At 50.9% G+C, this 23,777-nt stretch overlaps 24 non-coding genes across 24 annotated transcripts; 11 read left to right on the top strand and 13 right to left on the bottom strand.

Moving 5' to 3' along the window:
* Window positions 1-441: 441 nt before the first annotated feature.
* Window positions 442-513, top strand: Trnag-ccc. Its single transcript has one exon. It is a non-coding gene; the product is annotated as a tRNA-Gly (tRNA).
* Window positions 514-1,528: 1,015 nt separating this feature from the next.
* On the bottom strand, window positions 1,529-1,600 carry Trnae-uuc. Its single transcript has one exon. It is a non-coding gene; the product is annotated as a tRNA-Glu (tRNA).
* Window positions 1,601-2,239: 639 nt separating this feature from the next.
* Window positions 2,240-2,311, top strand: Trnag-ccc. Its single transcript has one exon. It is a non-coding gene; the product is annotated as a tRNA-Gly (tRNA).
* Window positions 2,312-3,326: 1,015 nt separating this feature from the next.
* Trnae-uuc lies at window positions 3,327-3,398 on the bottom strand. The gene has a single exon. It is a non-coding gene; the product is annotated as a tRNA-Glu (tRNA).
* Window positions 3,399-4,037: 639 nt separating this feature from the next.
* Trnag-ccc lies at window positions 4,038-4,109 on the top strand. Its single transcript has one exon. It is a non-coding gene; the product is annotated as a tRNA-Gly (tRNA).
* Window positions 4,110-5,124: 1,015 nt separating this feature from the next.
* Trnae-uuc lies at window positions 5,125-5,196 on the bottom strand. Its single transcript has one exon. It is a non-coding gene; the product is annotated as a tRNA-Glu (tRNA).
* A 639-nt stretch (window positions 5,197-5,835) lies between these two features.
* Window positions 5,836-5,907, top strand: Trnag-ccc. The gene has a single exon. It is a non-coding gene; the product is annotated as a tRNA-Gly (tRNA).
* Window positions 5,908-6,922: 1,015 nt separating this feature from the next.
* Window positions 6,923-6,994, bottom strand: Trnae-uuc. The gene has a single exon. It is a non-coding gene; the product is annotated as a tRNA-Glu (tRNA).
* Window positions 6,995-7,633: 639 nt separating this feature from the next.
* Trnag-ccc lies at window positions 7,634-7,705 on the top strand. The gene has a single exon. It is a non-coding gene; the product is annotated as a tRNA-Gly (tRNA).
* Window positions 7,706-8,721: 1,016 nt separating this feature from the next.
* Trnae-uuc lies at window positions 8,722-8,793 on the bottom strand. Its single transcript has one exon. It is a non-coding gene; the product is annotated as a tRNA-Glu (tRNA).
* A 639-nt stretch (window positions 8,794-9,432) lies between these two features.
* Window positions 9,433-9,504, top strand: Trnag-ccc. Its single transcript has one exon. It is a non-coding gene; the product is annotated as a tRNA-Gly (tRNA).
* A 1,015-nt stretch (window positions 9,505-10,519) lies between these two features.
* Window positions 10,520-10,591, bottom strand: Trnae-uuc. Its single transcript has one exon. It is a non-coding gene; the product is annotated as a tRNA-Glu (tRNA).
* A 638-nt stretch (window positions 10,592-11,229) lies between these two features.
* Window positions 11,230-11,301, top strand: Trnag-ccc. The gene has a single exon. It is a non-coding gene; the product is annotated as a tRNA-Gly (tRNA).
* Window positions 11,302-12,316: 1,015 nt separating this feature from the next.
* Window positions 12,317-12,388, bottom strand: Trnae-uuc. Its single transcript has one exon. It is a non-coding gene; the product is annotated as a tRNA-Glu (tRNA).
* A 639-nt stretch (window positions 12,389-13,027) lies between these two features.
* Window positions 13,028-13,099, top strand: Trnag-ccc. The gene has a single exon. It is a non-coding gene; the product is annotated as a tRNA-Gly (tRNA).
* A 1,015-nt stretch (window positions 13,100-14,114) lies between these two features.
* On the bottom strand, window positions 14,115-14,186 carry Trnae-uuc. Its single transcript has one exon. It is a non-coding gene; the product is annotated as a tRNA-Glu (tRNA).
* Window positions 14,187-14,824: 638 nt separating this feature from the next.
* On the top strand, window positions 14,825-14,896 carry Trnag-ccc. The gene has a single exon. It is a non-coding gene; the product is annotated as a tRNA-Gly (tRNA).
* Window positions 14,897-15,911: 1,015 nt separating this feature from the next.
* On the bottom strand, window positions 15,912-15,983 carry Trnae-uuc. The gene has a single exon. It is a non-coding gene; the product is annotated as a tRNA-Glu (tRNA).
* A 1,726-nt stretch (window positions 15,984-17,709) lies between these two features.
* Trnae-uuc lies at window positions 17,710-17,781 on the bottom strand. Its single transcript has one exon. It is a non-coding gene; the product is annotated as a tRNA-Glu (tRNA).
* A 639-nt stretch (window positions 17,782-18,420) lies between these two features.
* Trnag-ccc lies at window positions 18,421-18,492 on the top strand. Its single transcript has one exon. It is a non-coding gene; the product is annotated as a tRNA-Gly (tRNA).
* Window positions 18,493-19,507: 1,015 nt separating this feature from the next.
* Trnae-uuc lies at window positions 19,508-19,579 on the bottom strand. The gene has a single exon. It is a non-coding gene; the product is annotated as a tRNA-Glu (tRNA).
* Window positions 19,580-21,305: 1,726 nt separating this feature from the next.
* Window positions 21,306-21,377, bottom strand: Trnae-uuc. Its single transcript has one exon. It is a non-coding gene; the product is annotated as a tRNA-Glu (tRNA).
* Window positions 21,378-22,016: 639 nt separating this feature from the next.
* On the top strand, window positions 22,017-22,088 carry Trnag-ccc. The gene has a single exon. It is a non-coding gene; the product is annotated as a tRNA-Gly (tRNA).
* Window positions 22,089-23,103: 1,015 nt separating this feature from the next.
* Window positions 23,104-23,175, bottom strand: Trnae-uuc. The gene has a single exon. It is a non-coding gene; the product is annotated as a tRNA-Glu (tRNA).
* Window positions 23,176-23,777: the final 602 nt, after the last annotated feature.

The raw sequence follows: 23,777 nt of genomic DNA on the forward strand, positions 1-23,777 counted from the left end.
AACTGGAAACAAACACACGTTGACGCAAAGTAGCCTAGGTGGTAATAAACGGCAAATACGGCCTTACCTCGCAAAAGCTATGCTGTGCCTTTCACCGTCGTGGAGAGAAAATGAGATGGCTGAGTTGAGGATAGAACGTACGCCCTTAAGATAATGACATGCGCAGCCCACTGCGCCACCGAGGCATACAGGAATACTCGCCACCGCAGCCTCACTAAGAAGTTCTAATTTCAGAATTGTTTTCCCACCATGCCGTACATGAAAGGGTGGATTTCTCGGCGGAAGTCAATGCTGCGTCTAGTTACAGTGCATCGCCCTGGAAGCAACGTGGCACCGCGTTCCGATGTGCCGGCGGGCAGAGCGCCTGCAGCAGGGTCGCTTGATCCTCTGGTGGCAGCAGGGGCGACAACGCACCGCGACACAGGAAGCCTGCAGCGCAATGCGGTGGTGGTGTAACGGTCAGCATGGTTGCTTCCCAAGCAGTTGATCCGTGTTCGATTCCCGGCCACCGCAGGAGGATTGTCATTTTTGCGTAGCGCAATAGTGTGTGTTCTAGACCATGCGAACCTCGAAATTGCCACGTGTCGCGGCACAGGTAGTATCTCCTCGTCTCCTGCCTCGTTCCAGCTAAGTGGATTAATTTCACTTCATCGTGTGTCGACTTGGCCCGACTTTGCTCGACTGCCGCTCGCTGCCGCTCGGCGGTGGGGCCGATATGACAGGAGAAGTACGACAATCGGCTGCGAGAAATAAAGTAATCAAGAGTACTTTTCCTTTTCAATACGAAAAGCTAAACTTTCATTTACAAATTTCGGAAATCTCACTGCTTCGCACAGTGTTATCTACACATTTGAGAAATTATCTGTTGATTCGTACGGTTCTGTTATTGCCAAAGTCGTTCTTGCACTTTCCTTGCGCTCTTTTTGCAAACAGCCTCATTAAATTGTCGATCATATGTTCGTTAACGTAATTTAAATTGCTTAGGGAGGCATCATAGCACGTCAACACTGTAGCATAAAAGGAGGAGGGTGGGGGTTGAAATGGAAGGGTCCAATAGCACGCAGAGTTCCCGGACGATCACCCATCCACTCACTAACCACGCAAACGTCTGCTTAACTTCATTAATTGAAAGTGAGCTGGCCGTTGGCAACCCCTTAGCGAAACGTTCAGACTTCTAGCTGGATGTGCACATCATTTAGAATCTGCCTGGCAGAGTCTCGCAGGAGGCAGCATTTCCTATTAGGGGAGAAAATGGAATGGCCCGTGGAGGGAAGGAACCCATGACCTACGCGTTACTAGCACGACGCTACAGCCCACTGAGCTAACGGGCAATGCAACAGTGTCGCATCAGCAGTCCAAAACCGCAAAACCGTCTCCTCTCCCTTCAAAACGGCCCCGCCATTAACGTGAGGATGTATCTCTTTTCCTTGACTTTCTCTCACCTTATACTTGGAACCCAGAGCAGCAGCTCCACGAAGACGAAAAACGGCCGTGAGAAGTTTTCTCATCTCAGCCCCGAGAATTCACGTTCAGGTACCGGGAATCGAACCCGGGCCTCCTGGGTGAAAGCCAGGTATCCTAGCCACTAGACCATACCGGACACACCTCAACGATCCACTACGTGTGTATGCGTCCAGAAATACGTCTCCTCCACGCAACTTTAGGGCCGAATCTGGCGCCAACGCTGAACTCTGTCCGCCACCACGATCCCGCTTACTCACTCCCAAAGCGCGCAAGTCATACTAGGCAAACATCGCTTTCAGTCTCGAGTGCAACTAGCAAAACTGTAATTAGTAATAACTGGAAACAAACACACGTTGACGCAAAGTAGCCTAGGTGGTAATAAACGGCAAATACGGCCTTACCTCGCAAAAGCTATGCTGTGCCTTTCACCGTCGTGGAGAGAAAATGAGATGGCTGAGTTGAGGATAGAACGTACGCCCTTAAGATAATGACATGCGCAGCCCACTGCGCCACCGAGGCATACAGGAATACTCGCCACCGCAGCCTCACTAAGAAGTTCTAATTTCAGAATTGTTTTCCCACCATGCCGTACATGAAAGGGTGGATTTCTCGGCGGAAGTCAATGCTGCGTCTAGTTACAGTGCATCGCCCTGGAAGCAACGTGGCACCGCGTTCCGATGTGCCGGCGGGCAGAGCGCCTGCAGCAGGGTCGCTTGATCCTCTGGTGGCAGCAGGGGCGACAACGCACCGCGACACAGGAAGCCTGCAGCGCAATGCGGTGGTGGTGTAACGGTCAGCATGGTTGCTTCCCAAGCAGTTGATCCGTGTTCGATTCCCGGCCACCGCAGGAGGATTGTCATTTTTGCGTAGCGCAATAGTGTGTGTTCTAGACCATGCGAACCTCGAAATTGCCACGTGTCGCGGCACAGGTAGTATCTCCTCGTCTCCTGCCTCGTTCCAGCTAAGTGGATTAATTTCACTTCATCGTGTGTCGACTTGGCCCGACTTTGCTCGACTGCCGCTCGCTGCCGCTCGGCGGTGGGGCCGATATGACAGGAGAAGTACGACAATCGGCTGCGAGAAATAAAGTAATCAAGAGTACTTTTCCTTTTCAATACGAAAAGCTAAACTTTCATTTACAAATTTCGGAAATCTCACTGCTTCGCACAGTGTTATCTACACATTTGAGAAATTATCTGTTGATTCGTACGGTTCTGTTATTGCCAAAGTCGTTCTTGCACTTTCCTTGCGCTCTTTTTGCAAACAGCCTCATTAAATTGTCGATCATATGTTCGTTAACGTAATTTAAATTGCTTAGGGAGGCATCATAGCACGTCAACACTGTAGCATAAAAGGAGGAGGGTGGGGGTTGAAATGGAAGGGTCCAATAGCACGCAGAGTTCCCGGACGATCACCCATCCACTCACTAACCACGCAAACGTCTGCTTAACTTCATTAATTGAAAGTGAGCTGGCCGTTGGCAACCCCTTAGCGAAACGTTCAGACTTCTAGCTGGATGTGCACATCATTTAGAATCTGCCTGGCAGAGTCTCGCAGGAGGCAGCATTTCCTATTAGGGGAGAAAATGGAATGGCCCGTGGAGGGAAGGAACCCATGACCTATGCATTACTAGCACGACGCTACAGCCCACTGAGCTAACGGGCAATGCAACAGTGTCGCATCAGCAGTCCAAAACCGCAAAACCGTCTCCTCTCCCTTCAAAACAGCCCCGCCATTAACGTGAGGATGTATCTCTTTTCCTTGACTTTCTCTCACCTTATACTTGGAACCCAGAGCAGCAGCTCCACGAAGACGAAAAACGGCCGTGAGAAGTTTTCTCATCTCAGCCCCGAGAATTCACGTTCAGGTACCGGGAATCGAACCCGGGCCTCCTGGGTGAAAGCCAGGTATCCTAGCCACTAGACCATACCGGACACACCTCAACGATCCACTACGTGTGTATGCGTCCAGAAATACGTCTCCTCCACGCAACTTTAGGGCCGAATCTGGCGCCAACGCTGAACTCTGTCCGCCACCACGATCCCGCTTACTCACTCCCAAAGCGCGCAAGTCATACTAGGCAAACATCGCTTTCAGTCTCGAGTGCAACTAGCAAAACTGTAATTAGTAATAACTGGAAACAAACACACGTTGACGCAAAGTAGCCTAGGTGGTAATAAACGGCAAATACGGCCTTACCTCGCAAAAGCTATGCTGTGCCTTTCACCGTCGTGGAGAGAAAATGAGATGGCTGAGTTGAGGATAGAACGTACGCCCTTAAGATAATGACATGCGCAGCCCACTGCGCCACCGAGGCATACAGGAATACTCGCCACCGCAGCCTCACTAAGAAGTTCTAATTTCAGAATTGTTTTCCCACCATGCCGTACATGAAAGGGTGGATTTCTCGGCGGAAGTCAATGCTGCGTCTAGTTACAGTGCATCGCCCTGGAAGCAACGTGGCACCGCGTTCCGATGTGCCGGCGGGCAGAGCGCCTGCAGCAGGGTCGCTTGATCCTCTGGTGGCAGCAGGGGCGACAACGCACCGCGACACAGGAAGCCTGCAGCGCAATGCGGTGGTGGTGTAACGGTCAGCATGGTTGCTTCCCAAGCAGTTGATCCGTGTTCGATTCCCGGCCACCGCAGGAGGATTGTCATTTTTGCGTAGCGCAATAGTGTGTGTTCTAGACCATGCGAACCTCGAAATTGCCACGTGTCGCGGCACAGGTAGTATCTCCTCGTCTCCTGCCTCGTTCCAGCTAAGTGGATTAATTTCACTTCATCGTGTGTCGACTTGGCCCGACTTTGCTCGACTGCCGCTCGCTGCCGCTCGGCGGTGGGGCCGATATGACAGGAGAAGTACGACAATCGGCTGCGAGAAATAAAGTAATCAAGAGTACTTTTCCTTTTCAATACGAAAAGCTAAACTTTCATTTACAAATTTCGGAAATCTCACTGCTTCGCACAGTGTTATCTACACATTTGAGAAATTATCTGTTGATTCGTACGGTTCTGTTATTGCCAAAGTCGTTCTTGCACTTTCCTTGCGCTCTTTTTGCAAACAGCCTCATTAAATTGTCGATCATATGTTCGTTAACGTAATTTAAATTGCTTAGGGAGGCATCATAGCACGTCAACACTGTAGCATAAAAGGAGGAGGGTGGGGGTTGAAATGGAAGGGTCCAATAGCACGCAGAGTTCCCGGACGATCACCCATCCACTCACTAACCACGCAAACGTCTGCTTAACTTCATTAATTGAAAGTGAGCTGGCCGTTGGCAACCCCTTAGCGAAACGTTCAGACTTCTAGCTGGATGTGCACATCATTTAGAATCTGCCTGGCAGAGTCTCGCAGGAGGCAGCATTTCCTATTAGGGGAGAAAATGGAATGGCCCGTGGAGGGAAGGAACCCATGACCTATGCATTACTAGCACGACGCTACAGCCCACTGAGCTAACGGGCAATGCAACAGTGTCGCATCAGCAGTCCAAAACCGCAAAACCGTCTCCTCTCCCTTCAAAACAGCCCCGCCATTAACGTGAGGATGTATCTCTTTTCCTTGACTTTCTCTCACCTTATACTTGGAACCCAGAGCAGCAGCTCCACGAAGACGAAAAACGGCCGTGAGAAGTTTTCTCATCTCAGCCCCGAGAATTCACGTTCAGGTACCGGGAATCGAACCCGGGCCTCCTGGGTGAAAGCCAGGTATCCTAGCCACTAGACCATACCGGACACACCTCAACGATCCACTACGTGTGTATGCGTCCAGAAATACGTCTCCTCCACGCAACTTTAGGGCCGAATCTGGCGCCAACGCTGAACTCTGTCCGCCACCACGATCCCCCTTACTCACTCCCAAAGCGCGCAAGTCATACTAGGCAAACATCGCTTTCAGTCTCGAGTGCAACTAGCAAAACTGTAATTAGTAATAACTGGAAACAAACACACGTTGACGCAAAGTAGCCTAGGTGGTAATAAACGGCAAATACGGCCTTACCTCGCAAAAGCTATGCTGTGCCTTTCACCGTCGTGGAGAGAAAATGAGATGGCTGAGTTGAGGATAGAACGTACGCCCTTAAGATAATGACATGCGCAGCCCACTGCGCCACCGAGGCATACAGGAATACTCGCCACCGCAGCCTCACTAAGAAGTTCTAATTTCAGAATTGTTTTCCCACCATGCCGTACATGAAAGGGTGGATTTCTCGGCGGAAGTCAATGCTGCGTCTAGTTACAGTGCATCGCCCTGGAAGCAACGTGGCACCGCGTTCCGATGTGCCGGCGGGCAGAGCGCCTGCAGCAGGGTCGCTTGATCCTCTGGTGGCAGCAGGGGCGACAACGCACCGCGACACAGGAAGCCTGCAGCGCAATGCGGTGGTGGTGTAACGGTCAGCATGGTTGCTTCCCAAGCAGTTGATCCGTGTTCGATTCCCGGCCACCGCAGGAGGATTGTCATTTTTGCGTAGCGCAATAGTGTGTGTTCTAGACCATGCGAACCTCGAAATTGCCACGTGTCGCGGCACAGGTAGTATCTCCTCGTCTCCTGCCTCGTTCCAGCTAAGTGGATTAATTTCACTTCATCGTGTGTCGACTTGGCCCGACTTTGCTCGACTGCCGCTCGCTGCCGCTCGGCGGTGGGGCCGATATGACAGGAGAAGTACGACAATCGGCTGCGAGAAATAAAGTAATCAAGAGTACTTTTCCTTTTCAATACGAAAAGCTAAACTTTCATTTACAAATTTCGGAAATCTCACTGCTTCGCACAGTGTTATCTACACATTTGAGAAATTATCTGTTGATTCGTACGGTTCTGTTATTGCCAAAGTCGTTCTTGCACTTTCCTTGCGCTCTTTTTGCAAACAGCCTCATTAAATTGTCGATCATATGTTCGTTAACGTAATTTAAATTGCTTAGGGAGGCATCATAGCACGTCAACACTGTAGCATAAAAGGAGGAGGGTGGGGGTTGAAATGGAAGGGTCCAATAGCACGCAGAGTTCCCGGACGATCACCCATCCACTCACTAACCACGCAAACGTCTGCTTAACTTCATTAATTGAAAGTGAGCTGGCCGTTGGCAACCCCTTAGCGAAACGTTCAGACTTCTAGCTGGATGTGCACATCATTTAGAATCTGCCTGGCAGAGTCTCGCAGGAGGCAGCATTTCCTATTAGGGGAGAAAATGGAATGGCCCGTGGAGGGAAGGAACCCATGACCTATGCATTACTAGCACGACGCTACAGCCCACTGAGCTAACGGGCAATGCAACAGTGTCGCATCAGCAGTCCAAAACCGCAAAACCGTCTCCTCTCCCTTCAAAACAGCCCCGCCATTAACGTGAGGATGTATCTCTTTTCCTTGACTTTCTCTCACCTTATACTTGGAACCCAGAGCAGCAGCTCCACGAAGACGAAAAACGGCCGTGAGAAGTTTTCTCATCTCAGCCCCGAGAATTCACGTTCAGGTACCGGGAATCGAACCCGGGCCTCCTGGGTGAAAGCCAGGTATCCTAGCCACTAGACCATACCGGACACACCTCAACGATCCACTACGTGTGTATGCGTCCAGAAATACGTCTCCTCCACGCAACTTTAGGGCCGAATCTGGCGCCAACGCTGAACTCTGTCCGCCACCACGATCCCGCTTACTCACTCCCAAAGCGCGCAAGTCATACTAGGCAAACATCGCTTTCAGTCTCGAGTGCAACTAGCAAAACTGTAATTAGTAATAACTGGAAACAAACACACGTTGACGCAAAGTAGCCTAGGTGGTAATAAACGGCAAATACGGCCTTACCTCGCAAAAGCTATGCTGTGCCTTTCACCGTCGTGGAGAGAAAATGAGATGGCTGAGTTGAGGATAGAACGTACGCCCTTAAGATAATGACATGCGCAGCCCACTGCGCCACCGAGGCATACAGGAATACTCGCCACCGCAGCCTCACTAAGAAGTTCTAATTTCAGAATTGTTTTCCCACCATGCCGTACATGAAAGGGTGGATTTCTCGGCGGAAGTCAATGCTGCGTCTAGTTACAGTGCATCGCCCTGGAAGCAACGTGGCACCGCGTTCCGATGTGCCGGCGGGCAGAGCGCCTGCAGCAGGGTCGCTTGATCCTCTGGTGGCAGCAGGGGCGACAACGCACCGCGACACAGGAAGCCTGCAGCGCAATGCGGTGGTGGTGTAACGGTCAGCATGGTTGCTTCCCAAGCAGTTGATCCGTGTTCGATTCCCGGCCACCGCAGGAGGATTGTCATTTTTGCGTAGCGCAATAGTGTGTGTTCTAGACCATGCGAACCTCGAAATTGCCACGTGTCGCGGCACAGGTAGTATCTCCTCGTCTCCTGCCTCGTTCCAGCTAAGTGGATTAATTTCACTTCATCGTGTGTCGACTTGGCCCGACTTTGCTCGACTGCCGCTCGCTGCCGCTCGGCGGTGGGGCCGATATGACAGGAGAAGTACGACAATCGGCTGCGAGAAATAAAGTAATCAAGAGTACTTTTCCTTTTCAATACGAAAAGCTAAACTTTCATTTACAAATTTCGGAAATCTCACTGCTTCGCACAGTGTTATCTACACATTTGAGAAATTATCTGTTGATTCGTACGGTTCTGTTATTGCCAAAGTCGTTCTTGCACTTTCCTTGCGCTCTTTTTGCAAACAGCCTCATTAAATTGTCGATCATATGTTCGTTAACGTAATTTAAATTGCTTAGGGAGGCATCATAGCACGTCAACACTGTAGCATAAAAGGAGGAGGGTGGGGGGTTGAAATGGAAGGGTCCAATAGCACGCAGAGTTCCCGGACGATCACCCATCCACTCACTAACCACGCAAACGTCTGCTTAACTTCATTAATTGAAAGTGAGCTGGCCGTTGGCAACCCCTTAGCGAAACGTTCAGACTTCTAGCTGGATGTGCACATCATTTAGAATCTGCCTGGCAGAGTCTCGCAGGAGGCAGCATTTCCTATTAGGGGAGAAAATGGAATGGCCCGTGGAGGGAAGGAACCCATGACCTATGCATTACTAGCACGACGCTACAGCCCACTGAGCTAACGGGCAATGCAACAGTGTCGCATCAGCAGTCCAAAACCGCAAAACCGTCTCCTCTCCCTTCAAAACAGCCCCGCCATTAACGTGAGGATGTATCTCTTTTCCTTGACTTTCTCTCACCTTATACTTGGAACCCAGAGCAGCAGCTCCACGAAGACGAAAAACGGCCGTGAGAAGTTTTCTCATCTCAGCCCCGAGAATTCACGTTCAGGTACCGGGAATCGAACCCGGGCCTCCTGGGTGAAAGCCAGGTATCCTAGCCACTAGACCATACCGGACACACCTCAACGATCCACTACGTGTGTATGCGTCCAGAAATACGTCTCCTCCACGCAACTTTAGGGCCGAATCTGGCGCCAACGCTGAACTCTGTCCGCCACCACGATCCCGCTTACTCACTCCCAAAGCGCGCAAGTCATACTAGGCAAACATCGCTTTCAGTCTCGAGTGCAACTAGCAAAACTGTAATTAGTAATAACTGGAAACAAACACACGTTGACGCAAAGTAGCCTAGGTGGTAATAAACGGCAAATACGGCCTTACCTCGCAAAAGCTATGCTGTGCCTTTCACCGTCGTGGAGAGAAAATGAGATGGCTGAGTTGAGGATAGAACGTACGCCCTTAAGATAATGACATGCGCAGCCCACTGCGCCACCGAGGCATACAGGAATACTCGCCACCGCAGCCTCACTAAGAAGTTCTAATTTCAGAATTGTTTTCCCACCATGCCGTACATGAAAGGGTGGATTTCTCGGCGGAAGTCAATGCTGCGTCTAGTTACAGTGCATCGCCCTGGAAGCAACGTGGCACCGCGTTCCGATGTGCCGGCGGGCAGAGCGCCTGCAGCAGGGTCGCTTGATCCTCTGGTGGCAGCAGGGGCGACAACGCACCGCGACACAGGAAGCCTGCAGCGCAATGCGGTGGTGGTGTAACGGTCAGCATGGTTGCTTCCCAAGCAGTTGATCCGTGTTCGATTCCCGGCCACCGCAGGAGGATTGTCATTTTTGCGTAGCGCAATAGTGTGTGTTCTAGACCATGCGAACCTCGAAATTGCCACGTGTCGCGGCACAGGTAGTATCTCCTCGTCTCCTGCCTCGTTCCAGCTAAGTGGATTAATTTCACTTCATCGTGTGTCGACTTGGCCCGACTTTGCTCGACTGCCGCTCGCTGCCGCTCGGCGGTGGGGCCGATATGACAGGAGAAGTACGACAATCGGCTGCGAGAAATAAAGTAATCAAGAGTACTTTTCCTTTTCAATACGAAAAGCTAAACTTTCATTTACAAATTTCGGAAATCTCACTGCTTCGCACAGTGTTATCTACACATTTGAGAAATTATCTGTTGATTCGTACGGTTCTGTTATTGCCAAAGTCGTTCTTGCACTTTCCTTGCGCTCTTTTTGCAAACAGCCTCATTAAATTGTCGATCATATGTTCGTTAACGTAATTTAAATTGCTTAGGGAGGCATCATAGCACGTCAACACTGTAGCATAAAAGGAGGAGGGTGGGGGTTGAAATGGAAGGGTCCAATAGCACGCAGAGTTCCCGGACGATCACCCATCCACTCACTAACCACGCAAACGTCTGCTTAACTTCATTAATTGAAAGTGAGCTGGCCGTTGGCAACCCCTTAGCGAAACGTTCAGACTTCTAGCTGGATGTGCACATCATTTAGAATCTGCCTGGCAGAGTCTCGCAGGAGGCAGCATTTCCTATTAGGGGAGAAAATGGAATGGCCCGTGGAGGGAAGGAACCCATGACCTATGCATTACTAGCACGACGCTACAGCCCACTGAGCTAACGGGCAATGCAACAGTGTCGCATCAGCAGTCCAAAACCGCAAAACCGTCTCCTCTCCCTTCAAAACAGCCCCGCCATTAACGTGAGGATGTATCTCTTTTCCTTGACTTTCTCTCACCTTATACTTGGAACCCAGAGCAGCAGCTCCACGAAGACGAAAAACGGCCGTGAGAAGTTTTCTCATCTCAGCCCCGAGAATTCACGTTCAGGTACCGGGAATCGAACCCGGGCCTCCTGGGTGAAAGCCAGGTATCCTAGCCACTAGACCATACCGGACACACCTCAACGATCCACTACGTGTGTATGCGTCCAGAAATACGTCTCCTCCACGCAACTTTAGGGCCGAATCTGGCGCCAACGCTGAACTCTGTCCGCCACCACGATCCCGCTTACTCACTCCCAAAGCGCGCAAGTCATACTAGGCAAACATCGCTTTCAGTCTCGAGTGCAACTAGCAAAACTGTAATTAGTAATAACTGGAAACAAACACACGTTGACGCAAAGTAGCCTAGGTGGTAATAAACGGCAAATACGGCCTTACCTCGCAAAAGCTATGCTGTGCCTTTCACCGTCGTGGAGAGAAAATGAGATGGCTGAGTTGAGGATAGAACGTACGCCCTTAAGATAATGACATGCGCAGCCCACTGCGCCACCGAGGCATACAGGAATACTCGCCACCGCAGCCTCACTAAGAAGTTCTAATTTCAGAATTGTTTTCCCACCATGCCGTACATGAAAGGGTGGATTTCTCGGCGGAAGTCAATGCTGCGTCTAGTTACAGTGCATCGCCCTGGAAGCAACGTGGCACCGCGTTCCGATGTGCCGGCGGGCAGAGCGCCTGCAGCAGGGTCCTTGATCCTCTGGTGGCAGCAGGGGCGACAACGCACCGCGACACAGGAAGCCTGCAGCGCAATGCGGTGGTGGTGTAACGGTCAGCATGGTTGCTTCCCAAGCAGTTGATCCGTGTTCGATTCCCGGCCACCGCAGGAGGATTGTCATTTTTGCGTAGCGCAATAGTGTGTGTTCTAGACCATGCGAACCTCGAAATTGCCACGTGTCGCGGCACAGGTAGTATCTCCTCGTCTCCTGCCTCGTTCCAGCTAAGTGGATTAATTTCACTTCATCGTGTGTCGACTTGGCCCGACTTTGCTCGACTGCCGCTCGCTGCCGCTCGGCGGTGGGGCCGATATGACAGGAGAAGTACGACAATCGGCTGCGAGAAATAAAGTAATCAAGAGTACTTTTCCTTTTCAATACGAAAAGCTAAACTTTCATTTACAAATTTCGGAAATCTCACTGCTTCGCACAGTGTTATCTACACATTTGAGAAATTATCTGTTGATTCGTACGGTTCTGTTATTGCCAAAGTCGTTCTTGCACTTTCCTTGCGCTCTTTTTGCAAACAGCCTCATTAAATTGTGGATCATATGTTCGTTAACGTAATTTAAATTGCTTAGGGAGGCATCATAGCACGTCAACACTGTAGCATAAAAGGAGGAGGGTGGGGGTTGAAATGGAAGGGTCCAATAGCACGCAGAGTTCCCGGACGATCACCCATCCACTCACTAACCACGCAAACGTCTGCTTAACTTCATTAATTGAAAGTGAGCTGGCCGTTGGCAACCCCTTAGCGAAACGTTCAGACTTCTAGCTGGATGTGCACATCATTTAGAATCTGCCTGGCAGAGTCTCGCAGGAGGCAGCATTTCCTATTAGGGGAGAAAATGGAATGGCCCGTGGAGGGAAGGAACCCATGACCTACGCGTTACTAGCACGACGCTACAGCCCACTGAGCTAACGGGCAATGCAACAGTGTCGCATCAGCAGTCCAAAACCGCAAAACCGTCTCCTCTCCCTTCAAAACGGCCCCGCCATTAACGTGAGGATGTATCTCTTTTCCTTGACTTTCTCTCACCTTATACTTGGAACCCAGAGCAGCAGCTCCACGAAGACGAAAAACGGCCGTGAGAAGTTTTCTCATCTCAGCCCCGAGAATTCACGTTCAGGTACCGGGAATCGAACCCGGGCCTCCTGGGTGAAAGCCAGGTATCCTAGCCACTAGACCATACCGGACACACCTCAACGATCCACTACGTGTGTATGCGTCCAGAAATACGTCTCCTCCACGCAACTTTAGGGCCGAATCTGGCGCCAACGCTGAACTCTGTCCGCCACCACGATCCCGCTTACTCACTCCCAAAGCGCGCAAGTCATACTAGGCAAACATCGCTTTCAGTCTCGAGTGCAACTAGCAAAACTGTAATTAGTAATAACTGGAAACAAACACACGTTGACGCAAAGTAGCCTAGGTGGTAATAAACGGCAAATACGGCCTTACCTCGCAAAAGCTATGCTGTGCCTTTCACCGTCGTGGAGAGAAAATGAGATGGCTGAGTTGAGGATAGAACGTACGCCCTTAAGATAATGACATGCGCAGCCCACTGCGCCACCGAGGCATACAGGAATACTCGCCACCGCAGCCTCACTAAGAAGTTCTAATTTCAGAATTGTTTTCCCACCATGCCGTACATGAAAGGGTGGATTTCTCGGCGGAAGTCAATGCTGCGTCTAGTTACAGTGCATCGCCCTGGAAGCAACGTGGCACCGCGTTCCGATGTGCCGGCGGGCAGAGCGCCTGCAGCAGGGTCGCTTGATCCTCTGGTGGCAGCAGGGGCGACAACGCACCGCGACACAGGAAGCCTGCAGCGCAATGCGGTGGTGGTGTAACGGTCAGCATGGTTGCTTCCCAAGCAGTTGATCCGTGTTCGATTCCCGGCCACCGCAGGAGGATTGTCATTTTTGCGTAGCGCAATAGTGTGTGTTCTAGACCATGCGAACCTCGAAATTGCCACGTGTCGCGGCACAGGTAGTATCTCCTCGTCTCCTGCCTCGTTCCAGCTAAGTGGATTAATTTCACTTCATCGTGTGTCGACTTGGCCCGACTTTGCTCGACTGCCGCTCGCTGCCGCTCGGCGGTGGGGCCGATATGACAGGAGAAGTACGACAATCGGCTGCGAGAAATAAAGTAATCAAGAGTACTTTTCCTTTTCAATACGAAAAGCTAAACTTTCATTTACAAATTTCGGAAATCTCACTGCTTCGCACAGTGTTATCTACACATTTGAGAAATTATCTGTTGATTCGTACGGTTCTGTTATTGCCAAAGTCGTTCTTGCACTTTCCTTGCGCTCTTTTTGCAAACAGCCTCATTAAATTGTCGATCATATGTTCGTTAACGTAATTTAAATTGCTTAGGGAGGCATCATAGCACGTCAACACTGTAGCATAAAAGGAGGAGGGTGGGGGTTGAAATGGAAGGGTCCAATAGCACGCAGAGTTCCCGGACGATCACCCATCCACTCACTAACCACGCAAACGTCTGCTTAACTTCATTAATTGAAAGTGAGCTGGCCGTTGGCAACCCCTTAGCGAAACGTTCAGACTTCTAGCTGGATGTGCACATCATTTAGAATCTGCCTGGCAGAGTCTCGCAGGAGGCAGCATTTCCTATTAGGGGAGAAAATGGAATGGCCCGTGGAGGGAAGGAACCCATGACCTATGCATTACTAGCACGACGCTACAGCCCACTGAGCTAACGGGCAATGCAACAGTGTCGCATCAGCAGTCCAAAACCGCAAAACCGTCTCCTCTCCCTTCAAAACAGCCCCGCCATTAACGTGAGGATGTATCTCTTTTCCTTGACTTTCTCTCACCTTATACTTGGAACCCAGAGCAGCAGCTCCACGAAGACGAAAAACGGCCGTGAGAAGTTTTCTCATCTCAGCCCCGAGAATTCACGTTCAGGTACCGGGAATCGAACCCGGGCCTCCTGGGTGAAAGCCAGGTATCCTAGCCACTAGACCATACCGGACACACCTCAACGATCCACTACGTGTGTATGCGTCCAGAAATACGTCTCCTCCACGCAACTTTAGGGCCGAATCTGGCGCCAACGCTGAACTCTGTCCGCCACCACGATCCCGCTTACTCACTCCCAAAGCGCGCAAGTCATACTAGGCAAACATCGCTTTCAGTCTCGAGTGCAACTAGCAAAACTGTAATTAGTAATAACTGGAAACAAACACACGTTGACGCAAAGTAGCCTAGGTGGTAATAAACGGCAAATACGGCCTTACCTCGCAAAAGCTATGCTGTGCCTTTCACCGTCGTGGAGAGAAAATGAGATGGCTGAGTTGAGGATAGAACGTACGCCCTTAAGATAATGACATGCGCAGCCCACTGCGCCACCGAGGCATACAGGAATACTCGCCACCGCAGCCTCACTAAGAAGTTCTAATTTCAGAATTGTTTTCCCACCATGCCGTACATGAAAGGGTGGATTTCTCGGCGGAAGTCAATGCTGCGTCTAGTTACAGTGCATCGCCCTGGAAGCAACGTGGCACCGCGTTCCGATGTGCCGGCGGGCAGAGCGCCTGCAGCAGGGTCCTTGATCCTCTGGTGGCAGCAGGGGCGACAACGCACCGCGACACAGGAAGCCTGCAGCGCAATGCGGTGGTGGTGTAACGGTCAGCATGGTTGCTTCCCAAGCAGTTGATCCGTGTTCGATTCCCGGCCACCGCAGGAGGATTGTCATTTTTGCGTAGCGCAATAGTGTGTGTTCTAGACCATGCGAACCTCGAAATTGCCACGTGTCGCGGCACAGGTAGTATCTCCTCGTCTCCTGCCTCGTTCCAGCTAAGTGGATTAATTTCACTTCATCGTGTGTCGACTTGGCCCGACTTTGCTCGACTGCCGCTCGCTGCCGCTCGGCGGTGGGGCCGATATGACAGGAGAAGTACGACAATCGGCTGCGAGAAATAAAGTAATCAAGAGTACTTTTCCTTTTCAATACGAAAAGCTAAACTTTCATTTACAAATTTCGGAAATCTCACTGCTTCGCACAGTGTTATCTACACATTTGAGAAATTATCTGTTGATTCGTACGGTTCTGTTATTGCCAAAGTCGTTCTTGCACTTTCCTTGCGCTCTTTTTGCAAACAGCCTCATTAAATTGTCGATCATATGTTCGTTAACGTAATTTAAATTGCTTAGGGAGGCATCATAGCACGTCAACACTGTAGCATAAAAGGAGGAGGGTGGGGGTTGAAATGGAAGGGTCCAATAGCACGCAGAGTTCCCGGACGATCACCCATCCACTCACTAACCACGCAAACGTCTGCTTAACTTCATTAATTGAAAGTGAGCTGGCCGTTGGCAACCCCTTAGCGAAACGTTCAGACTTCTAGCTGGATGTGCACATCATTTAGAATCTGCCTGGCAGAGTCTCGCAGGAGGCAGCATTTCCTATTAGGGGAGAAAATGGAATGGCCCGTGGAGGGAAGGAACCCATGACCTACGCGTTACTAGCACGACGCTACAGCCCACTGAGCTAACGGGCAATGCAACAGTGTCGCATCAGCAGTCCAAAACCGCAAAACCGTCTCCTCTCCCTTCAAAACGGCCCCGCCATTAACGTGAGGATGTATCTCTTTTCCTTGACTTTCTCTCACCTTATACTTGGAACCCAGAGCAGCAGCTCCACGAAGACGAAAAACGGCCGTGAGAAGTTTTCTCATCTCAGCCCCGAGAATTCACGTTCAGGTACCGGGAATCGAACCCGGGCCTCCTGGGTGAAAGCCAGGTATCCTAGCCACTAGACCATACCGGACACACCTCAACGATCCACTACGTGTGTATGCGTCCAGAAATACGTCTCCTCCACGCAACTTTAGGGCCGAATCTGGCGCCAACGCTGAACTCTGTCCGCCACCACGATCCCGCTTACTCACTCCCAAAGCGCGCAAGTCATACTAGGCAAACATCGCTTTCAGTCTCGAGTGCAACTAGCAAAACTGTAATTAGTAATAACTGGAAACAAACACACGTTGACGCAAAGTAGCCTAGGTGGTAATAAACGGCAAATACGGCCTTACCTCGCAAAAGCTATGCTGTGCCTTTCACCGTCGTGGAGAGAAAATGGGATGGCTGAGTTGAGGATAGAACGTACGCCCTTAAGATAATGACATGCGCAGCCCACTGCGCCACCGAGGCATACAGGAATACTCGCCACCGCAGCCTCACTAAGAAGTTCTAATTTCAGAATTGTTTTCCCACCATGCCGTACATGAAAGGGTGGATTTCTCGGCGGAAGTCAATGCTGCGTCTAGTTACAGTGCATCGCCCTGGAAGCAACGTGGCACCGCGTTCCGATGTGCCGGCGGGCAGAGCGCCTGCAGCAGGGTCGCTTGATCCTCTGGTGGCAGCAGGGGCGACAACGCACCGCGACACAGGAAGCCTGCAGCGCAATGCGGTGGTGGTGTAACGGTCAGCATGGTTGCTTCCCAAGCAGTTGATCCGTGTTCGATTCCCGGCAACCGCAGGAGGATTGTCATTTTTGCGTAGCGCAATAGTGTGTGTTCTAGACCATGCGATCCTCGAAATTGCCACGTGTCGCGGCACAGGTAGTATCTCCTCGTCTCCTGCCTCGTTCCAGCTAAGTGGATTAATTTCACTTCATCGTGTGTCGACTTGGCCCGACTTTGCTCGACTGCCGCTCGCTGCCGCTCGGCGGTGGGGCCGATATGACAGGAGAAGTACGACAATCGGCTGCGAGAAATAAAGTAATCAAGAGTACTTTTCCTTTTCAATACGAAAAGCTAAACTTTCATTTACAAATTTCGGAAATCTCACTGCTTCGCACAGTGTTATCTACACATTTGAGAAATTATCTGTTGATTCGTACGGTTCTGTTATTGCCAAAGTCGTTCTTGCACTTTCCTTGCGCTCTTTTTGCAAACAGCCTCATTAAATTGTGGATCATATGTTCGTTAACGTAATTTAAATTGCTTAGGGAGGCATCATAGCACGTCAACACTGTAGCATAAAAGGAGGAGGGTGGGGGTTGAAATGGAAGGGTCCAATAGCACGCAGAGTTCCCGGACGATCACCCATCCACTCACTAACCACGCAAACGTCTGCTTAACTTCATTAATTGAAAGTGAGCTGGCCGTTGGCAACCCCTTAGCGAAACGTTCAGACTTCTAGCTGGATGTGCACATCATTTAGAATCTGCCTGGCAGAGTCTCGCAGGAGGCAGCATTTCCTATTAGGGGAGAAAATGGAATGGCCCGTGGAGGGAAGGAACCCATGACCTACGCGTTACTAGCACGACGCTACAGCCCACTGAGCTAACGGGCAATGCAACAGTGTCGCATCAGCAGTCCAAAACCGCAAAACCGTCTCCTCTCCCTTCAAAACGGCCCCGCCATTAACGTGAGGATGTATCTCTTTTCCTTGACTTTCTCTCACCTTATACTTGGAACCCAGAGCAGCAGCTCCACGAAGACGAAAAACGGCCGTGAGAAGTTTTCTCATCTCAGCCCCGAGAATTCACGTTCAGGTACCGGGAATCGAACCCGGGCCTCCTGGGTGAAAGCCAGGTATCCTAGCCACTAGACCATACCGGACACACCTCAACGATCCACTACGTGTGTATGCGTCCAGAAATACGTCTCCTCCACGCAACTTTAGGGCCGAATCTGGCGCCAACGCTGAACTCTGTCCGCCACCACGATCCCGCTTACTCACTCCCAAAGCGCGCAAGTCATACTAGGCAAACATCGCTTTCAGTCTCGAGTGCAACTAGCAAAACTGTAATTAGTAATAACTGGAAACAAACACACGTTGACGCAAAGTAGCCTAGGTGGTAATAAACGGCAAATACGGCCTTACCTCGCAAAAGCTATGCTGTGCCTTTCACCGTCGTGGAGAGAAAATGAGATGGCTGAGTTGAGGATAGAACGTACGCCCTTAAGATAATGACATGCGCAGCCCACTGCGCCACCGAGGCATACAGGAATACTCGCCACCGCAGCCTCACTAAGAAGTTCTAATTTCAGAATTGTTTTCCCACCATGCCGTACATGAAAGGGTGGATTTCTCGGCGGAAGTCAATGCTGCGTCTAGTTACAGTGCATCGCCCTGGAAGCAACGTGGCACCGCGTTCCGATGTGCCGGCGGGCAGAGCGCCTGCAGCAGGGTCGCTTGATCCTCTGGTGGCAGCAGGGGCGACAACGCACCGCGACACAGGAAGCCTGCAGCGCAATGCGGTGGTGGTGTAACGGTCAGCATGGTTGCTTCCCAAGCAGTTGATCCGTGTTCGATTCCCGGCCACCGCAGGAGGATTGTCATTTTTGCGTAGCGCAATAGTGTGTGTTCTAGACCATGCGATCCTCGAAATTGCCACGTGTCGCGGCACAGGTAGTATCTCCTCGTCTCCTGCCTCGTTCCAGCTAAGTGGATTAATTTCACTTCATCGTGTGTCGACTTGGCCCGACTTTGCTCGACTGCCGCTCGCTGCCGCTCGGCGGTGGGGCCGATATGACAGGAGAAGTACGACAATCGGCTGCGAGAAATAAAGTAATCAAGAGTACTTTTCCTTTTCAATACGAAAAGCTAAACTTTCATTTACAAATTTCGGAAATCTCACTGCTTCGCACAGTGTTATCTACACATTTGAGAAATTATCTGTTGATTCGTACGGTTCTGTTATTGCCAAAGTCGTTCTTGCACTTTCCTTGCGCTCTTTTTGCAAACAGCCTCATTAAATTGTGGATCATATGTTCGTTAACGTAATTTAAATTGCTTAGGGAGGCATCATAGCACGTCAACACTGTAGCATAAAAGGAGGAGGGTGGGGGTTGAAATGGAAGGGTCCAATAGCACGCAGAGTTCCCGGACGATCACCCATCCACTCACTAACCACGCAAACGTCTGCTTAACTTCATTAATTGAAAGTGAGCTGGCCGTTGGCAACCCCTTAGCGAAACGTTCAGACTTCTAGCTGGATGTGCACATCATTTAGAATCTGCCTGGCAGAGTCTCGCAGGAGGCAGCATTTCCTATTAGGGGAGAAAATGGAATGGCCCGTGGAGGGAAGGAACCCATGACCTACGCGTTACTAGCACGACGCTACAGCCCACTGAGCTAACGGGCAATGCAACAGTGTCGCATCAGCAGTCCAAAACCGCAAAACCGTCTCCTCTCCCTTCAAAACGGCCCCGCCATTAACGTGAGGATGTATCTCTTTTCCTTGACTTTCTCTCACCTTATACTTGGAACCCAGAGCAGCAGCTCCACGAAGACGAAAAACGGCCGTGAGAAGTTTTCTCATCTCAGCCCCGAGAATTCACGTTCAGGTACCGGGAATCGAACCCGGGCCTCCTGGGTGAAAGCCAGGTATCCTAGCCACTAGACCATACCGGACACACCTCAACGATCCACTACGTGTGTATGCGTCCAGAAATACGTCTCCTCCACGCAACTTTAGGGCCGAATCTGGCGCCAACGCTGAACTCTGTCCGCCACCACGATCCCGCTTACTCACTCCCAAAGCGCGCAAGTCATACTAGGCAAACATCGCTTTCAGTCTCGAGTGCAACTAGCAAAACTGTAATTAGTAATAACTGGAAACAAACACACGTTGACGCAAAGTAGCCTAGGTGGTAATAAACGGCAAATACGGCCTTACCTCGCAAAAGCTATGCTGTGCCTTTCACCGTCGTGGAGAGAAAATGGGATCGCTGAGTTGAGGATAGAACGTACGCCCTTAAGATAATGACATGCGCAGCCCACTGCGCCACCGAGGCATACAGGAATACTCGCCACCGCAGCCTCACTAAGAAGTTCTAATTTCAGAATTGTTTTCCCACCATGCCGTACATGAAAGGGTGGATTTCTCGGCGGAAGTCAATGCTGCGTCTAGTTACAGTGCATCGCCCTGGAAGCAACGTGGCACCGCGTTCCGATGTGCCGGCGGGCAGAGCGCCTGCAGCAGGGTCGCTTGATCCTCTGGTGGCAGCAGGGGCGACAACGCACCGCGACACAGGAAGCCTGCAGCGCAATGCGGTGGTGGTGTAACGGTCAGCATGGTTGCTTCCCAAGCAGTTGATCCGTGTTCGATTCCCGGCAACCGCAGGAGGATTGTCATTTTTGCGTAGCGCAATAGTGTGTGTTCTAGACCATGCGATCCTCGAAATTGCCACGTGTCGCGGCACAGGTAGTATCTCCTCGTCTCCTGCCTCGTTCCAGCTAAGTGGATTAATTTCACTTCATCGTGTGTCGACTTGGCCCGACTTTGCTCGACTGCCGCTCGCTGCCGCTCGGCGGTGGGGCCGATATGACAGGAGAAGTACGACAATCGGCTGCGAGAAATAAAGTAATCAAGAGTACTTTTCCTTTTCAATACGAAAAGCTAAACTTTCATTTACAAATTTCGGAAATCTCACTGCTTCGCACAGTGTTATCTACACATTTGAGAAATTATCTGTTGATTCGTACGGTTCTGTTATTGCCAAAGTCGTTCTTGCACTTTCCTTGCGCTCTTTTTGCAAACAGCCTCATTAAATTGTGGATCATATGTTCGTTAACGTAATTTAAATTGCTTAGGGAGGCATCATAGCACGTCAACACTGTAGCATAAAAGGAGGAGGGTGGGGGTTGAAATGGAAGGGTCCAATAGCACGCAGAGTTCCCGGACGATCACCCATCCACTCACTAACCACGCAAACGTCTGCTTAACTTCATTAATTGAAAGTGAGCTGGCCGTTGGCAACCCCTTAGCGAAACGTTCAGACTTCTAGCTGGATGTGCACATCATTTAGAATCTGCCTGGCAGAGTCTCGCAGGAGGCAGCATTTCCTATTAGGGGAGAAAATGGAATGGCCCGTGGAGGGAAGGAACCCATGACCTACGCGTTACTAGCACGACGCTACAGCCCACTGAGCTAACGGGCAATGCAACAGTGTCGCATCAGCAGTCCAAAACCGCAAAACCGTCTCCTCTCCCTTCAAAACGGCCCCGCCATTAACGTGAGGATGTATCTCTTTTCCTTGACTTTCTCTCACCTTATACTTGGAACCCAGAGCAGCAGCTCCACGAAGACGAAAAACGGCCGTGAGAAGTTTTCTCATCTCAGCCCCGAGAATTCACGTTCAGGTACCGGGAATCGAACCCGGGCCTCCTGGGTGAAAGCCAGGTATCCTAGCCACTAGACCATACCGGACACACCTCAACGATCCACTACGTGTGTATGCGTCCAGAAATACGTCTCCTCCACGCAACTTTAGGGCCGAATCTGGCGCCAACGCTGAACTCTGTCCGCCACCACGATCCCGCTTACTCACTCCCAAAGCGCGCAAGTCATACTAGGCAAACATCGCTTTCAGTCTCGAGTGCAACTAGCAAAACTGTAATTAGTAATAACTGGAAACAAACACACGTTGACGCAAAGTAGCCTAGGTGGTAATAAACGGCAAATACGGCCTTACCTCGCAAAAGCTATGCTGTGCCTTTCACCGTCGTGGAGAGAAAATGAGATGGCTGAGTTGAGGATAGAACGTACGCCCTTAAGATAATGACATGCGCAGCCCACTGCGCCACCGAGGCATACAGGAATACTCGCCACCGCAGCCTCACTAAGAAGTTCTAATTTCAGAATTGTTTTCCCACCATGCCGTACATGAAAGGGTGGATTTCTCGGCGGAAGTCAATGCTGCGTCTAGTTACAGTGCATCGCCCTGGAAGCAACGTGGCACCGCGTTCCGATGTGCCGGCGGGCAGAGCGCCTGCAGCAGGGTCGCTTGATCCTCTGGTGGCAGCAGGGGCGACAACGCACCGCGACACAGGAAGCCTGCAGCGCAATGCGGTGGTGGTGTAACGGTCAGCATGGTTGCTTCCCAAGCAGTTGATCCGTGTTCGATTCCCGGCCACCGCAGGAGGATTGTCATTTTTGCGTAGCGCAATAGTGTGTGTTCTAGACCATGCGATCCTCGAAATTGCCACGTGTCGCGGCACAGGTAGTATCTCCTCGTCTCCTGCCTCGTTCCAGCTAAGTGGATTAATTTCACTTCATCGTGTGTCGACTTGGCCCGACTTTGCTCGACTGCCGCTCGCTGCCGCTCGGCGGTGGGGCCGATATGACAGGAGAAGTACGACAATCGGCTGCGAGAAATAAAGTAATCAAGAGTACTTTTCCTTTTCAATACGAAAAGCTAAACTTTCATTTACAAATTTCGGAAATCTCACTGCTTCGCACAGTGTTATCTACACATTTGAGAAATTATCTGTTGATTCGTACGGTTCTGTTATTGCCAAAGTCGTTCTTGCACTTTCCTTGCGCTCTTTTTGCAAACAGCCTCATTAAATTGTCGATCATATGTTCGTTAACGTAATTTAAATTGCTTAGGGAGGCATCATAGCACGTCAACACTGTAGCATAAAAGGAGGAGGGTGGGGGTTGAAATGGAAGGGTCCAATAGCACGCAGAGTTCCCGGACGATCACCCATCCACTCACTAACCACGCAAACGTCTGCTTAACTTCATTAATTGAAAGTGAGCTGGCCGTTGGCAACCCCTTAGCGAAACGTTCAGACTTCTAGCTGGATGTGCACATCATTTAGAATCTGCCTGGCAGAGTCTCGCAGGAGGCAGCATTTCCTATTAGGGGAGAAAATGGAATGGCCCGTGGAGGGATTGAACCCATGACCGACGCGTTACTAGCACGACGCTACAGCCCACTGAGCTAACGGGCAATGCAACAGTGTCGCATCAGCAGTCCAAAACCGCAAAACCGTCTCCTCTCCCTTCAAAACGGTCCCGCCATTAACGTGAGGATGTATCTCTTTTCCTTGACTTTCTCTCACCTTATACTTGGAACCCAGAGCAGCAGCTCCACGAAGACGAAAAACGGCCGTGAGAAGTTTTCTCATCTCAGCCCCGAGAATTCACGTTCAGGTACCGGGAATCGAACCCGGGCCTCCTGGGTGAAAGCCAGGTATCCTAGCCACTAGACCATACCGGACACACCTCAACGATCCACTACGTGTGTATGCGTCCAGAAATACGTCTCCTCCACGCAACTTTAGGGCCGAATCTGGCGCCAACGCTGAACTCTGTCCGCCACCACGATCCCGCTTACTCACTCCCAAAGCGCGCAAGTCATACTAGGCAAACATCGCTTTCAGTCTCGAGTGCAACTAGCAAAACTGTAATTAGTAATAACTGGAAACAAACACACGTTGACGCAAAGTAGCCTAGGTGGTAATAAACGGCAAATACGGCCTTACCTCGCAAAAGCTATGCTGTGCCTTTCACCGTCGTGGAGAGAAAATGAGATGGCTGAGTTGAGGATAGAACGTACGCCCTTAAGATAATGACATGCGCAGCCCACTGCGCCACCGAGGCATACAGGAATACTCGCCACCGCAGCCTCACTAAGAAGTTCTAATTTCAGAATTGTTTTCCCACCATGCCGTACATGAAAGGGTGGATTTCTCGGCGGAAGTCAATGCTGCGTCTAGTTACAGTGCATCGCCCTGGAAGCAACGTGGCACCGCGTTCCGATGTGCCGGCGGGCAGAGCGCCTGCAGCAGGGTCGCTTGATCCTCTGGTGGCAGCAGGGGC

The sequence above is a fragment of the Schistocerca americana genome, chromosome 8 (assembly GCF_021461395.2).
Source record: "Schistocerca americana isolate TAMUIC-IGC-003095 chromosome 8, iqSchAmer2.1, whole genome shotgun sequence".
Taxonomy (NCBI): domain Eukaryota; kingdom Metazoa; phylum Arthropoda; class Insecta; order Orthoptera; family Acrididae; genus Schistocerca; species Schistocerca americana.